The sequence below is a fragment of the Nomia melanderi genome, chromosome 10, assembly GCF_051020985.1.
Source record: "Nomia melanderi isolate GNS246 chromosome 10, iyNomMela1, whole genome shotgun sequence".
Taxonomy (NCBI): domain Eukaryota; kingdom Metazoa; phylum Arthropoda; class Insecta; order Hymenoptera; family Halictidae; genus Nomia; species Nomia melanderi.
The window spans coordinates 8,787,229-8,802,523 of record NC_135008.1 but is presented as its reverse complement, the minus strand read 5'-3'; the positions used below and the strand labels follow the sequence as shown (position 1 = coordinate 8,802,523).

General features: G+C 46.1%; 1 protein-coding gene across 3 annotated transcripts in view; it reads left to right on the top strand.

Moving 5' to 3' along the window:
• Egfr (epidermal growth factor receptor) overlaps positions 1–15,295 on the top strand; it is a 215,935-nt gene that overhangs the window by 126,940 nt on the left and 73,700 nt on the right. Inside the window, exon 1 of one of the 3 annotated variants that reach the window (XM_076371643.1) lies at positions 1,256–2,420. The exons of the other annotated variants lie outside the window; for them this stretch is intronic. The gene's annotated coding sequence lies outside the window, so the exon portion shown is untranslated. Of the gene's footprint in view, positions 1–1,255; positions 2,421–15,295 lie in introns of those variants that run through there. 3 annotated transcript variants of the gene reach the window in all.

The window sequence follows — 15,295 nt, the reverse complement described above, 5'->3', positions numbered from 1 at the left end:
AACGTTTTCACGCTGATTATATAAACAAACAATGAGACTCGTTCCGTGCAAATGCGTTCCGAGTTGTCTCGAGAGACGAGACCTGTTATGTTCTCGAATCGAACACGGTAATTCGTTGTTACTGGGAGTCAATAATAGGAAATCGAAAAATTAAGGATATGGTTTATTAAGTAAATTACGGCGTTGGAAGTTACGCTTGGGGAGATTTCATTTGTTTGTCGGGTTTCGGTATAGTGAAAATAATTTCTCTTTTAGGAATATATGACAAAGAATATTGTGTTTACGTCGGAACAGTGAACTACAAATTTCTTAATACTAGAACTTATTTATAATTTTTTATAGAAACTAGAATCGTTTCTCGAGATTTTAAGGGTTTCGTGCTTATGACTATACAAATACACAAATTCGCTTTACAATTTCTCGCGACAGCGTCTTCACAATTTATATACTTGAAAAATAAAAATCATGAAGTGCGTCAATTTTGGTACTTGGTAGTGCTAAATTAGAAAAAATATTATTTAGAAAATCAAGATATTATACACCATCCGCAGAATCAGAAAACCGAAGGTGCAAGCATAAACTCAGAAGCACCCAACAATGGACCCGGAAAAAGCAAAAACTTCCCCGAAAATCCATACCAACGCATGGATGGTTCCGATGCACCCCTAGCGCATCCGCAGAACACATGTGCATCGTCCAGATGCAGCGGGTCGCAACCCTCAGGTGCGTAGATGCCCTGGACCACTGCGTTGCGCGCGGACGCATCGGTGGAAGCCGTTCCTCGCAGCGACAAAGACCCGTGCCCCTTTCACCCCGCGCGAAGATCTACCTACTAGTAGGTTCTCCGCTCTACCTGGCTAGAGAGGAGTAAAGTAGAGAAACCGAGTGATCCATGGAGAAGGACGAAGAGCAATAGGTTCGCCGAGGAAAGAGGGAAGGCGAGAGAGCAGCCACGTTGAAGAGAGGCTCCTGCGCGCGGTCTGGTGGGGAGAAGAAGTGAGATGGGGATAAGAGGGAAAAGGGAAAGAGAGGAAGCTAGAGGAGTTGTCTTCAGGTGAGCCGCGAGAGGGGTGGCAAAGAGAGAGAGGCGAGGAAGTCTGACGGCGCGGCGAAGGAGAAGGTGGAGAGGCGCTGCTCCGGTGGTGGCGGCTCCGGCCGTGGTGGTAGTGACGCTGTCGACGGTGGTGGTGGTGGTGGTGGTGGTGGTGGTGGTGGAGGTGCCCGAGAGCGGTCGACCGGTGGTGGTGGCAGAAGGTGGAAAGGGAGAGGCCCAAAGGTGCGCGAGAGGTGAGGAGAGAGAGAAAGAGTGGTGCCCAGCGTGGACCTGTGCGCCGTTGCATGGCCGACCTGGAGACTCGCTCTCCGCAAGGTGAGACGCGCGGACCGAAGAGGAGGCCTCGAAAGATCGGCAAGGAATTTCTCGTGAAAGCCGCCTCTCTTCCTTTCTCGTTGTGTGTATCGGTTGCCGGACGCGTGCGCGGATACTCCTTGTCGTCCTTCCGATGCAGCCGTGGAATCGCGTGTGATCCGTGAAAAACGTTGGAACCTGCCAGTTCGACCTTCTTCGATTTAAGAGCGCCGTCGAACGTTTCGGACATCGTGGGTGGAGGAAGCAGCTTCGTGAAGCGATTCTTCAGGAGAATATTTGGAACAGAAAGACGATCCACTTTTAGAGGACTCGTCCCCCGAAGCGTGTTGTTGTTGTTGTTATTGTTGTTGTCGTAGGGGAACAGGTTGGAGAACGACCGGTGAACGATAAACTTTCGGATTTTATGTGTCCGAGGGAACGACAAAGGAATCCGTTTCTCTGGTACGCATCGGGAACTCGAGACGGCCGGGTACGGGTTCGTGGAAGCGATGCCAGCCGGACGCGGAACGCTGCGACGTCAACGTGTTCGTCAGTGATAACGGGCGAGACGCGCGCGCGCGCGCACGTCTACGTGCAGCACCTCTTATCGGCCCCGTGAACTCGATCTCTCTCGCGTGGCACCGTGCCTGATCAGTTGATCTCGCGGACGCGACCGTCTGGAGACCGTCCGCTGCGTGTTCCTTCATCGGTGCCAGCTTACGGATGATTCGTCCTCTCCGGGAATCTCTGGTTAAGCGATCCTTAATCCGGAAGCAGACCGAAGGACGCCGCCGAGAGAACGGTCACGGTGAAATTTCGATTTCTCTCGCGGGAACCACGTGGACACCCCAGCAGCTTTTCACCGTGGAACGCGGTTTAACGTGAAAGTGCGATAGGAGGCTGCCCGCCCTGGCTGTCTCCCCGAATGTGCCGAGTGTGGTGCACGCGATACACCGGAGACACAGCGGCTTGTTTTGAAAGTGAACGTTCGTTTCCTTGAAGTTTCGTACGTGCGACGTGTCGAATGCCTCGCCTTGGATATTTCGTCGGCCCAATGATCGCTTCGGAATCGGTGAGTGATTTTTCCCGGCCACTCGGCTGCGCCGTGTTTTTGACGCCTAGCGTTTACGCTACGGGATCATACGGTACTAGGGACAGTGGAAGTTTGTTTATATTTTCATCGTGAAAACGTGGAGTATAGTATATATACATCGATAACAATTTCGGAATAATTTGAATATGTTCGGGACTCCGTTGACCAGTATTTTTGTAGAATATCGATGGAATGTTCCAGAACCCTTGTTTTCTCAGGTGTTCTATAGATTCTAGAATTCATGAAGCTTCAACCAAAATCGCTGTACATCTTCGTATAACCATTTACATATCTATATTCACTGACTCCAAAACTATCCATCATCGTCCAAAGTCGTGCAACACTGAATATTTTCAAATTATTATTTCTTCTGCTTACTCTCCTAATTCATCAATTCACGTCACAATCGTGGAAGATTGTTGAAACATTTCCGAAGTTCTTCGACAATTTGAGTTAAACTATGACTGCAAGAGTGTTTTAATCGCTCCATCCCGCAGCCGCAGCGCGTTCGCGCGGTAATGGCGAAAGTTTCTGGCAGAGACGGCGTCGACAGTCGAGACACAGTCTCTCCGGCCCGGTAGATCGACACGCCTTAACATTTCTTGCGTACATTCTTCTCTCGTGCAACACAGGCCGGTAGTATCCTCGTCGACGTCGGCCTGTGACGCGGCGTTTGCGCCGCCGCCGCCTCTGAAACGCGGCCGGTCGCGCGCGTTTTCGGTAAAAAGGCCGGCATACCGGGGCTGGCTTTGCAGCCAAAAGATTTATAAAGGGCCAACCATCCGTTCACGTGGTGCCTCGTGTTTCTTCCACGAAAACGCGAGACTCGCCGGCTAGACTCTCGCGTACGCACGTTTGCCCCATAAATTCTGCCCGCCGAACGCAAACAGATCCGCAGAACCATTTGTACCCTGTCGCGAACACTACGTGACCAGATGTGTCGGTTTTTGTCCCAATGGACACGTCGAACGATCACTCTTGATCATCTTGACGCCGCGCGAACGAAAAACGCGATCAGTCGCGATCTGAATTAGCACTTGACCGACCTTACTCCGATTTCGCGGCGATCCGGTTGGTAATTCGATAGCCTCCCATAGAAGTGTATCGGACTTGCAAATTAACGGTACATTCAATGTGCAGGGCGAATGCAGAAGGCTCGACTGTACTTCGTTGAATTGGCTTTTGCGTTGTTAGGTTGATTAGGAATTTGACATTTTATTTCGGAACTGCTCATGTCTAGTGGTCATCTAGTGATACTGATAGAAACCAGTAAACTCGCAATGTGTTTATCGGAGCATAGAATCAAATTAGATGTTTCATATTTCTCAAATTCTTCGAATGATCTCTACCTGCATACTTATAGATCTCTTAATTCGACAATTTTAACTTTGCCCATTGAGTTTTTCATTCAATTCCTTTTGTCATCGTCTAGCTCCTCGTCGACTGAATACTCGGAACGCAATTTCCTCGTTCTCCTCGACACACCACGTTCCAATTGCTCCGCGGACTCGTTACACATATAATACGAAACACCGCGGGCGATATCCAGACATTCGTTCGGGCACGCGAATTGCACAAGCTTGAAATTTCTTCTGCTCGGTTCTCCCCGGGACACTTAGGCGGCCTAATGTCCGCGGGATCGTTAGTAGCACGCTGGAGACTTGAACGTCGGGGTAAGAAAGCCCGTCCCGCTTGCGTTGGCGGCGGGACGTTCGTTTGAAAAACATCGGGCAACACGGTCGAGCATGTGACATCTGCCACTATCACCGGACCATTAGCTGCCTTACCTTTTCAAACCTCCACGGCTACCGGGGAAAACGTCGGGAGCTGTCCACCTTCTTTCCCTCGGTCCTTTGCTCGACTAGCTACCCTTTACCAGTGTCTGCGACTGAACTTCTAGAACGATTATGGTCGTTTTGCTGTGACAAGAGAAATAGAATTTATCTAGTCGTTTAAACGTCTTTCTTCGGTATGAAAATGAATGGTATAAGTGAATAATGGAAGTGAAGGAGAATAATTTGATACTACCGACTGCAAGGTGATCATAGGTCAACTATAATATTTGATTTTGAAAGTCTCCTTGCCTGAATGTACGGAAGTTTCATTTCTAATTGAACAATAGATCATTCTATTCATACAAAAGATTAATGAACAAATTGAGTTGGGAAAATTTAGGAAGAATCAGGATAAAAACTCCTTTAAAGGAGTTAAGTAAAGTATTCCTCACCGTTTTCCAATTTATCTGTATCATCGTTATAAATGGGAAAGGCCTATCGAAGCATTGTACAGAAACATGTAGGATCATTGATGTGCCTGAAAACACCCGAGATGCTTTGCACACTTCCAAGGGCAACGATGCTTACGAAATTTCTAGTCACTGCGATTCTCGTTCCGAGAATCGCGTCCCGGTCCATTCGTGGACAATAAAACAACTCTAGGATGATTTACATCGACAAATTTATTCCAGCGTAGACAAAGGGAGGAATATCCTTCCCCTATAATTCGTTAAGATGCACTAAACGAAGGCCAGATTAGATCGCCCGGTGCGCGAACAGCGTTCGTCAGGGTAACGATGCCACGGAATACCACGTTTGGGATGTCGTCCTACGGTTATGCGTACATATGGATGCGACCGTCCACTCGTGGTATGATGTAAGATGCGTTCAGTGTCCCCGCGAGAAGCAGCGGAATGAAAAGACAAATAAAATGCGTTCTGCCTCCACTGAGGACGCGCCTACTCTGAAACAGTTGGAACATTAATCGGCTCGTGTCGCAGCCGACGAAAGGGAAAGGGCGCTGGGAATAGCATTAGAATGTCATCCATATTATTCGAATAGAATTGAAGGTAACGTTTCAAATGCAGGACCACGGTCTAGTAATTTAAAACCTTTTTCTTAATGCTTGTCGAGTAGAAAATAGGCGAAGACGTTAGGGACTCCCTACATTCGAGGGGGACTGAGAACTAATAGACATAAATTTACAAATCCACTCCTTCGAAGTGAAATACAGACATTCTTAGGGAAGTTACAGTGACATTAATTGCAATGTGAATAAATGCCGAAGACTCGTATTGTATTAATAATAACTAAGAACCAGAATAAACGAAGGTAATTTTGAAATAAAAATTCAATGAATATTTGATCAGTCTATTACCAATACCATCTGGAATTCGATCCTTCACTTTTTATTCAATTATTTCCTTCTTATAAATTCCCTAACCGACGATCAAACTTTAGAGGATCGGTTCATCCCTTAAACAAGCGTTGTCAGCTAAACCCTTCTCATTAATATTCTCGATTCTACTGAAACCCTACAAAGTTTCATTTAAAATCATCGGACTGTTCACAAGTCCAGCCTTGTTAGTTAACGATCTAATATCGAAGTCGTAGCCGCGGAACCTCGGAATACCGATGACGCGTGCACAAGAGACGGAGAGGTGCAAAGACGGAGAGAGAGAGAGCTGCCCACACGAAATTCTTCCGCTTTTTCAGCACGGTGGAACGTTTCCGTCGCGGCCGGCCCGAAGAAAAGCGATTGTTAATGTAATCGATGTAACGCGCATTGTTAACGGCGATTTCTTCGCGCTGCAGGCCATTATTTTCTTCGGGGAGGCAGGACTTGCGCTGATAAGCGCAGTTGCGCAACACCCGTGGCCCCCTTTCCGACTCCGATCCTTCGATATCATGCGATTTGTCACATCGACCGGTCTCCTAGGCGCGTTCCGCTCGTGTTATGGGCGTGGTAGTCCGTTAAAGTTCCACGGAAAATCGGGAACGAACGCTGCGGCGATATTGCTCGGGTGAAAATGGAAAAAGATTGGTAATGGTATTTACGAGGTTCAGCTAATGTTTCCTGTACCGGAATGTTAGGGATATTTGTTTAGTTGTAATAGAGATACATATTCGTTCCCACAGAAACACGCGCGATGGAAACACAGAGAATCGCGTATCGATCTTCTTATTTCGAGTGCAATGACTGCAAGTGACCGGATCGCGAGTTCAGTTCGCGCGAGGCGGGTGCAGGTAAATCACGGCTCCGATTTATCGGAGCAATGTTCGTTTCAATGACTATTCGAGTAACAGTCTTTTTTTATCTCGTTCGTTATCTGCTCGGTTCTGTCCCCTTAGTTAATATTATGTCAAGTTATAATGTGGTGGGCAGATATAGCTGGTAGTCGTATTTGTTCTGGTTCACTTCGCTGACTGGCGTTGAAGAAAAACACGCGTGTGAACGGCCATCTTGTACGATATGTAACCGGAGGAAAAATTTACGTGGAATGTTGATCACTGTTGTGAAAATAGCATTTTGTTTGAAGCCCTATTTCTCGAAATTGAAATTACAAAGGAACAAATGTCATTGTACTTTTTTATTTATTCTTTTATGCAAAGTAATTTCCTATTGATTATACCACTTCTATTGCACATGTTACAGTGTTAAACAAGTTTTCTTTACGTTCTCTTTACCGTATATTTATTTTTTTCATATAAGAACTACCTCTAACCAGATACACTATAAGTTACAGAACAACTAGTATATTTCCCAGTTCCAGCAATATGGACTAAACAGTTTCCATGGATTTGCCAGTTAGAATATAAAGGAGTCGAGAATACCGTAGCTTTTGGGACACTTTAAGACCCGTGCCCGGACCCTTAAGACCCATCTTAGTTAGAGGGTATTGACGTCGGATCCTTATGGGATGTACACCTCACCTGCTCTTCGTTGGAGTCCGGCGAGGCAGAGGGTACACGGACAGGCGCACACAACCACGCAAGAACGCACGTCTCGCCTCCACCTTACCGGGGACCTCGAAAACGCGCTTGTAACCTCCTCTCCTGAAAAAATGTTAATTTTCTTGCGAGTCATCGACTTGCCGGTTTCGACAATCAACCTACTCGTGACGATGCGTTCCCGGAGCAAAAACCATTAGCCGGCGTCGATAATCATCTCCCCGTAATTAGTACGTGGCGGCTTTATTAATGGAATCTGTTACAATCGAGCCTTGTCAAGAGCTTTATTCTTAAATGTTTATACGAAAAGCATCGAAAGAAAAAAGAAACAGATCATAGTCGGAAGAGGCTCGAAGGAGTTGAAGTATAATAGTTAATGCGCTGTCACTTCATTCCTCGATAACTGTGCGAAACGATTGAATCACTTGTAACAAGGATTTTTATTTTCGAGTTCGGAACAAAGGGAACGTGACTGGTGGGATCATCTATTAGAAGTTGCAACAATGAACGGGACAGTGATTTCAGATAATGTGCACCGCCGTTTTCGATCGGTCGTAAACACTGGAATCGCCGTCTAACCAAGGATATCGGTTTCCAAGGATGTTATTAAGTTTTTTCTTGTCGTCGTCGTTATTGAAGGCTTCGACTGGCGCGAAAGGACACTCAGATCACGGCGATTTTCCACCGGCTCGGTATTGTTTACTGCGAATTACGAAATTCACGCGGCTAATGAGAGCTGTAATTCAAACGAATGACCGGTGGATAAAGCGATTACTGGCGATCACGCGGCGCCGGTGATGAATTATCCGAGACGAAGATGAGAATCAAAGCGCGTCGGAATCATCTTCATCGATGACGATAGGAACGAGAATTCTGTGAACCGCGTAATCGTTTCAGATAAAGATCACGTTGAAAATCATCGAGTAAATTAACGAATATCTTTGCTGCTTACGTAAATGAAAAATTTGTATATATTCGCTTTCAGAAAGGACACTCTTTCCAAAAATTCTATTTGATTGGAAGTAATCTGGTTATCGAGATACTTACGTCAGTCGTTGATTGCGCGTGACTCGAGATAACCAACTCTGAGACAAGTTCATTTTCCATTAACTGAAGTACGGGCAGATCGACCAGCGTATCGCGAGTAGAAAATTTCGTGCGTTACGTAACCACCTATATTAACCAAAAAAAAAAAAAACGTGATACCGAATTCATTTACGCGTCTGCGGAACCACGACCCGATAAATTAATAATTTTATCAAACATTTATAAAATCCGCATTCCGTGTGTTCAAGTCGGAGGACTGAAAGAGCAAATACGGTGAAAAAGGAAAGCAAAGAGTCCTTTACGGCTGCATAAAGGCGTCCTCGGGCCCGGACCGTACTCGAAGGAGAAGGAAAGTGCGCGTTGCCTCAAAATCGTGCCGAATCATAGCCCATTAAATTTCACAATCGCCATACTTTCACGTGCTGGCACCCCGGTGCCGCGTATCGCACCGAGTCCGCCATGTTCTTCGATTTTTCTTCTCCTTTTTGTTTCTTTTTCACTGAAAATCAATATTAACACAAGATTCCCAAACATTCATTGTACACATTATCGTTCTCAGAAAAATAAATCTCGTAAATTAAAGCTTCAAAAATGCAGAATCACGTATCATATCCTCATAATTGCATCGAACAAAATCGAAACAAACTGTTACCAACTAAAATTTCAACGTCAAAGTAAATTCTCTTGTTCGTTTCGAAACAAATCACGAAATAACACTAAAACTACCGGACTCCTCAAAATTACCTCAATATATCTATCTCGAAATTATTGAAAAGATATCGATATTTTCCTAAGAAGCTTCTTTAGTGCATTTTAAAGCAAAAGTCAATTAATCATAATCAAATTTTAATAAAATCACTGTTACAGTTTTCGTAAGTATGTACACATTAATCCGCTCGATAGTGGCAGCGTTATCGCTAACCATACCAGAACTTTGTATACATCCATTCCTACCGTAACCAGTTAGATAACTGGTTACAAAGTAAGGGTAAACAAGTTCGACGACAAATTTATCCTAGTGTAAATAGAAACAAAAGGAAAGACAAAAATTGTACAAGTAATTCATCGTCAATATATTCAATATAATTGACATAAAGTTAAATGAATGAAATAAACCGTATAATTTTCAATGAAACTTTAAAACCGGTCATTTGACGGTCAGTGTTAATGTCCGTAAAATTGACGGGTTCCGTAAACGCGGCGTTAACGAAGACAAGGGAGCGCGTTCGCGAAACGAATCGAACGACGTCGAATAAATCGCCTGTCTATAATAGTCGATAGATGGCTTGGTTGCACATCTCGGGAGATGCTGGAAGGTCCAGAGCCGAGGGAAAGGCGAGAGTGACGTCACCGGCAGGAATGAGGTTAAACCGACGCTAAAGTTGCGCTCGAGCGGCCGGTATAGCGCTCGGAGTCGCGGCAGGATGCACAAGAGAGACGCGGTCCTGCGAGGACTATACACGGTGTCCCGGGGAGAGACGCGGAGATTTCCCGCGAGCAGCCGCGAGGATCGTAGATCCGCGATTGCATCACGAATATCTACGATCCTCGAACTGTTCTTCCACCGAGATCCGCGCACCGATTATATTCGACGGACGGTTTCCCCTTCTTTCTTCTTAGATTTCATGCCAACCGACGCCAGGAATGCGATTACCTGTCTCTACGGATCGTTACGCGGTTCTAACGAACTCCGCTGAATAAAGATCAAAATGGATAGAGCTCAATAAAGATTTCCCGATACCCTTTCCTATTCTTCAGATAGCGCACTCTGATTCGTTCACATTATTTTCGTGGGATTTCTTGCATTGAAAATTGGTAGATACTCGATGGACATCATTATAACACGAAATTTAGAGGAATGTCGCAACACGTTTAACTCTTTGCACTCGAGAGATAACTCTGAATAGTAGATTTCATATAGCAAAGTTATAAAGTATGATGCATAATATTGAGCTTCATATAATGCATCAATACGGGAAACGCTGAAACAAAACAGCTTTGTTTCTTAATTTATGTATGTTTTCTGATTGGTTTCGGAGAAGGTCGTCTATCTCATCGGGAAATATTGAATGTTCCCAGCGAAAAACTTTCGAGTGCAAAGGGTTAACGAGGATTTCCCCAGGCGTTTCAGTCTCAGCCGTAAAATGATGAACGTCACTCACACGTGACAGCGGTCTCTCTAGAGAAATCGATGTTCCGAGAATCGACTGTCGTGAGGAACGATGTGCAGCTTAACTACATACGCTGAGCAAGGCAAGATAAGTGGGACAATAGAACTGGTCGCGAGCGTTCGGATATAATCATCCGCTGATATCCTATCGCTGGTTGTAAGTAAAAGAGGATCGTCCTTTTGAAAACGAAGGGTTCTGTTCTTTGACTAATAATCGGTAGAAGCCGTACGGATTATTTTTCTGATAGGGCTAAAACGGTCGGCGCGTTCGGGGCATAATTTTCTTGTCGCCGTGTGACGGAGTAATACGCGGTTACTGGAGGAAACCCGTACCCGGCGTTTTCGTTCGGAACGTTTTCTGGACTCGCGTGCAAGCCGCGACGAATGCTTAGACGTTCGAGACGGTACGTTTCAACATCGGGCCAGATAAGCCCGGCTTTATTAGTTGCCACTTACACCTGGTAGAACTCACGAACCACTGTCGGACAACGTTCTTATCTCTTATCACGGACGTTCGCCGCAAACACTCCCCACCCCTCGCCCGCTCCGCGAACTTGTATTTCTACTGTCAGCATCTAAATGTTAATCTTCACCGCAAAGCCTAGAACAAACACGCAACTGGCAACGGGGAGAAGGTTACTCGAGGCTTTCAACAGATTTAAATACTGTAACGCGGTGTAATAATCGCACGGTGACGTGCTTTCGATCTTTAGTCCCGTCGATTTATCCGTGTATTCGAAATATCGCAGGAAAGATAGAAGAGCCCTAGAAGAAATGACGATACAATCGAGACTGACTCTACCTATGTATTAACCCTTCGCACTCGAGAGGTGATTCTCAGTCACTGCTTGATTTGATACAGTAAAACTACGAAGCAGAATATTTAGTATTCTAAATTAAACTTTGCATTACTATGTGAAATATTCAACTAAAATAGCTTCGTTTCTTAATTTATCTGTGAATTATCATTGAATTAGTTTCAAACAATGTCGTCTATATCTCATCGGAAAATGTTGAATGTTTCCAGTGAAGAACTTTCGAGTGCAAAGGATTAATACTAAATAGATAAATTAGCGATCCACTTCCTACTAGTGATGCAGAAGCATCTGAAGAAGAACCTAAAGGGTTCAAATTGTCCTCCTGCTTAGGAGCTTACGCCTCCATCGTTTCAAATGTTATCATCTAGCACCGATGAACTGAAGAACGTAAACTTCAGTACTTACGGTAATTCGTGTTTCGCAGGAGACATAACTTTCCACCGGTATCTTAACTGATCGATCGCGACATCACGAGAAATGGTGGCGCCAAAAAATCGAATAACGCCGTCCGAAAGCAGGAACCTTTGAACCCGGTCGCTCTCGCCGGCTGCACCTATCTCGGTGCAGCATCCGTGAAACCCTTTGTCTTAGCCGGAGCACGAGTTCGACCGCATAATATGCGGTCAGCCTCCGGAGAGGGGACCAGGGTATCTATCTACCAACACAGACGGGTACCAACGCGTACCCGGGGTACATACCGACACGAGTTTCACAGGGGGGGCTTCTCTATCTGCGGAGGATCTCAGCCGAGCCGTGCGGACGAGCTCGTGCTGACCTCGGGGGCTAAAGATTACGAGGGCTCGCTACGACTAGAATTCAACCTCTGGCGAGATGTGTAAGCGCGTGCACGTACAGGCCGCGGATGCGGCTGTGTGCAACGCGCAGCCTTCGAGCACGTAGTTGAGCGCCCAAGTCCGGTTGCAACGGAATCTTATGACCGCGTATTTTTCCGCTGATGCGGCGCCATTAGACCGGGATCCGAGGGAAAGCGGCCATTATTCGACGACTTGACGCTCCGCGATTTTATCCCGCTTCGATCTCGCCGGTGCATACGAAATTCCCGGTTGCCCCGAAGCTTCTTTGTTCGGAACGGGGGTTCAAAGAGAAAATTATTGATGCTGGTTTCTGAGAACGGCGTAGCGATTAGACCAGGGTCTGAGGTAAAACGAACGTCATTCTCGATTTTATCCCCTTTCTAGACTGTGTTTTGTAGAGGTAATTGCAGATTCTTATAGCGTTCACGTGCACGAAATGATTACTTCGAAGATAAACAGCTAATGAAATAGGAAGATACAGTAAATGTATTGGAAAGGTTCTTTTCGCAAGATTTCAATATAAAAGTGCAGATTCATCTGCAATTCACTTCCTTCTGGACTCTCCAATTCCAAATACTCGCATTCCGGGAAACGATGAAACGAGAAGCACACTAAACGTAAATCCAGCGTTAAACATATCAACACAAGGAAAAATGAGCTTCGCAGAAGACCCTTTGCACGATCTTTCCTCAAACGAAGCATCCGATTCGCGGAATACCCTAAGGCTGACAGCAGAGCTCGACCACGTTTTCCCTTTTTCGCAGCTGCATCTCGGTGGGGCACGCGATTTCGTGTTGGCAATTGCACATATCGTGAGGTGCGTTTCGTTCCATGTCTTCAATCGATCGACCTTCCGAGATACGAAGAAGTACTCGCGAAGGATAGCCTCTTCACCGAAGAGCTCACGAAGGACAGCATCTTCACTGAAGAAAATGCTGGAGGAAACCTCTTCCATTTTCGTTTCTGCAAAGGAACAAGCGTGTGTACTCTATGTTCCTCGGAAAAGGCCTAGAAGGAATGCGAGTCTAATTGGTTAGCATCCTTCTTTCCTCATCTCATTTTCGATACTAATTGGCTATTCGTTACAGTGTTGTACACGTGAGCTCTGACCCTCGAGCCTTGAAAGTTGCAACCCCAATTTAAATCTTCAGAGCTGAAGCCTAGGAAATTTGAAATGCCTGCAGGATTGAACTTTAAATTTAAAATTTCCAATGTCGTCTTAAAGTAGATGGCTCGCAAAGCTCAGCTCAAGCTTTCAAAGTTGCAGAGCTAACTGTTAATTCGAGCCTTTCAGGTTGAGCCTTGAAGCTTCGAAGACTCGATATTTATTGAACTCCGAGCATCCAAGGCTCAGCCTCTAAAGTTAAGCCTCGAAGCTCTGAAGACTCGACCATTTTGCAACACAAATTCCTCAATACGGTTATGTGTCAGAAACAAAAACTGTAAACAAGACAGGTAACCTGTTACGTCCCTGTGCCATCCCCGGGCTTTTCTCCCGAGCAACGCAGAGTACGTTCGGTTGGGTACGTGGGTCGCGCGAAATGAAAGGCGTGCAGGCCCGATGGGTAGGCCGAGATACCTACTGTAGCCACCTAGGATTACGAACCGTTCATTGGCTGGCAATTACGCCGATTATACTCGGTTTTTATGATTGCGCCGCGAGCCTACGTGCGGCTCGGGCCTCGCTTACGCAAATGAGCGGGCACGGGCGCACGCGGGACAAGCGATACGAACGAAACCGGTGCTCGATCATCCGATAATTGATCTTGCGTGTCGCGGTTCTGCGCGTTGCACGCGCGGCAGTCACCGGCGAAGCTTTTATTAGACGTTACGTTAGGTCTGGGGGTACGTAATCGATGGCAACGATCTCGTTCCTCTTTCGGGACACCCACTTGCCGCTCGCCCATTACCACCGCTGTTTGCTAATCAATATAATAGACCCGACCGGGAAAGCGTTCGACGGAGCTCGGATTTACAGCCGCGGCTTTATGCCGCTGTTTTATCGTGCGCCGCGCTCGAGCCACGCCACTTTCACTCGCTTTTGCTTTGTTTTAGACGGAACGCTGCATGCATTATCCGCGGGCCACTTGTTAGCGTTGCGAATATTCAGTTTGCTCGATGCTGATCACGATACGCGACGCGTGCTCTCGTGTTTCGCGTCTGGAATGGAATCTTTTCGACGTTTTGTTTTCCTCGGAACCGGTGTTGACCTGACGATAATTGAATTGTTTATCGCGCGTGTGATGTTAAGTGTTTAGGGGTAGAAGTTAATTGAGTATTTTATGATCTTCGGAATGATCGTCGTTCTGTTGGTAGAGAAAAGAGAAACTAAAAGGAGCTGATGTGACTGAATTGTAAACGGTACTGAACTTGTTTAAAGGTATCCTATTGCCAATGTTCGATAGAAGATAAATATCTTATCTCGTAATAGGTTAGTTTCAATATTCATACCCGTGTAGTAATTGGAAAAACTTCAAAAAAGTTCCCTTGCAACCCAAACCTCGATCTTTTGTCTTCCAGTGTGAATTGATTGTCGTGTCGCGGGGTCGTGGGACGGATCCCGGGGCAAGTATTCGGCGTATGGGCGCCCCATTAACGCAAATACGTCCCTGCGAAACCAGTTTCCGTTCCGACGGTGTAAAACCCGACGATTGATCAGTGCAGGGCCGCGAAACAGTCGCTTACACCGGCACGCGCGCTGCCCCGAGAAACCAGAGTGCTTCTCCTTAGGAACACGATGTCCGTCCCACAGCTGGTACACAACTCGACAAACGAGTATTCGATCGCGCGCTCGCGCGCTCTGACCGTCTTGCCCGCGCCAGTTTTTAATTTTCTCCTACCTTCGTTTCCCCATTCGGCCGGCGATTTTCTTGCCCTTCGGATGTTCCACTTGCTACCAATTAGCGGGATCCAGCAACGATCTTCGGTTTTCCATGAATTCGAACCTGCTGGAACGTGCCAAGGAAAGTCCTGGTGTTTACGAGCGGTATTTCCAGAAACGGTCGTCTTTAATGCATCACTGACGTAAATCGTTAAAATGTAGGAGGAAAATGATCGCAGGAAACTGCTTGGAAGCATTATCAGCCAATGAAATGTGCTGTCATGGTAATTTGCTGTTAGGTGTTACTCGTGTTGTAACATGGAGGAAAAAAATGCTACTTGGCTTCAGCGTTGAGAAGTATATTTTCGAGCTCCACGAATATTGTTTCCTTGAATCTGTTTTGAAGCTAGGTGAAATAGACTAGCGTGGGTGATTGGTTAACGGAGTATTAGTCAA